A 2,117-nucleotide genomic window follows, 5' to 3' on the forward strand; every position below is an offset into this window, starting at 1 on the left:
GAGTCCTATCAAGAAAAAGGTTCATTGTGCGACCTGAGTAACGCACAGTAACGGGGTGTTACTTTCACACTCCCATCACTATCTACAGACAGATCGGTTTGGCTGCTGCTGTTATTCAGAGCAAAGTTCTAGATTCAGCTGATAGGTCTACGTTCCAACTTTCATCTATGGTCATCAATCTGGATCAGGACCAGAAGAACAAGTTCCTGGATCCAAGCGGCTGAAATAAGGGAGGCCGATCTCTCCTCGAGGGAGAGCCACTTCTCCTTCACCTTGAAAGGAGTCAGCTTTTCAGATGGCTCCTGGACGCCTCCCTCTGAGGGGTCTACAGAACGTCCCACCAAGAGGAGGACCGGGGAAAGACCAGGACCCCATGGAGGTCTGGCCTGCAGCACCTCCGGTTTCCCCCAGCAAAGCTGGAGGAGGCCAGTCCTTCTCGGCAGACATGTTTAAGTGAGCAGGATTTTACCCATAAGCCTCATCGGTCTGCTGTACAGCTAACAGCCAATCACATGTGATTTTGGACTGATGATGGGATGAAAATTGTAGGTGATCGCAGACAGGAGGCCTCTGATTGGTCAAATCTACATCCTCTCTCCGCTATGCGTCTGGTACCTTACTGGCTTGCTTTGTTTGTATGACCACCATCGTGGGAAACGACTGAAGATGGACCCGAAGAAGAGTGAAGTGCACTAGAACGCTGGGAGCCTTTTTCCACCTGGATCCCCGCTCTTTTTGGCCCTCATGTCCCTCCGTTGTCACACAAACTTGCCCCCACTTCCTCACCCCCTCGGCCGTATCTAGACCCACAGCTAGTTCCTGATTGGCCCTCTGGCGTTGTGGCGTGGAATAACATAGCGCAGACCACGCTTCAATATTGGGCATGAATCAAAAATATCAGCGACAAGGTCAGTGCAACGCACTGCTGCTGGAGGATAACCAGACCTTCAGGCTGCCTTTCCTGTTTCAGCTCCTTCCAGAGATGCTCATTAGGATGGAGGTCAGGGCCCCTAGGGGCCCCTTCAGTCCGATGTTTCCCTCTCAGCCGTTCTCGGCTGTTTCTGTGTTTTGGTTCCTGATCTTGGTCTCTGCTGCTGAGACCGACTTTTCTGACCCTGCAGCTCATTTCTCTCTACCATCCCTGATGTCTGCAGATTTCATTGGAGCCTGCAGAGATTCAGATGAAGCAAAGCAGCCCACAGCATAACACCGCCTCCTCCATGTTTCTTTTTTTTCTTGGTCTGTGAACATAGAGCTGACGTTTCTTAGCATAGAGCTCCATGTTTGTCTCCTCTGTCCATAGGACGTCCTCCCAGAAGCGTTGTTTCTTGTTTCTTGTTTTTATAATCTGTTTCCATCAATGGTTCTTGGTCGTCTACCATTTAGTCCACTTTGGCTCAAACAGCAATGGATGCTGCTGTCTGACTCTGATGCTCTTTCAGCTTGGAGCTCACCTTTAATCACTCTAGAAGTTTTTCTGGGATCTTTTGTCTCCTTTCTTCTTATCTGCCTCTTTGATCTGTCTTCAGTTTTCCTCCTGCAGCAACGTCCAGGAGGTTGGCTGCCGTCTATGGTTTAAAAATGTTTGAATATTCTGTGCAGCTGTAGTCAGAGGAACATCAGCTGCTGGGAGATGATCTGATAGTCTTTACCCTTTACTGTTCTATAATTCCCTTTCTAATCTCCTGAGAGACCTCTTTCCTTCTCTTCCTCTGGTCCATGTTGAGTGTGGTAAACACCATGTCACCAACAGCACATAACTCTATATTTAGGCCCACTGACGGATTAATATATTTTAAACACCTATGATGTTAAATTGTATACACACCTTGATTTACCACGTCCCTTTGGTGACATTATCTTCAGTCTTTTCTGGGGACGCCATTCATTTGTATGAGGCCTATTTAGTGGTTGAAAATGAATGTCTGACTTGCATTTGTTCATTTGGATAAGGTTTTTATCTACTGATACTTTTGGGAGATACAAGTAATTCTTTCACTAAACGAGGAGTACCAATAATTTTGACCACGTGTATGACGAGAAAAAGCAGAGAGAGCAGAACATTAGAGATTGAACTAAAAGATTCTGCAGAGTGGGAGAATAGAGATAGAATGAAG

Source organism: Cyprinodon variegatus, unplaced genomic scaffold (genome assembly GCF_000732505.1).
Source record: "Cyprinodon variegatus isolate N-32 unplaced genomic scaffold, C_variegatus-1.0 Scaffold683, whole genome shotgun sequence".
NCBI lineage: Eukaryota > Metazoa > Chordata > Actinopteri > Cyprinodontiformes > Cyprinodontidae > Cyprinodon > Cyprinodon variegatus.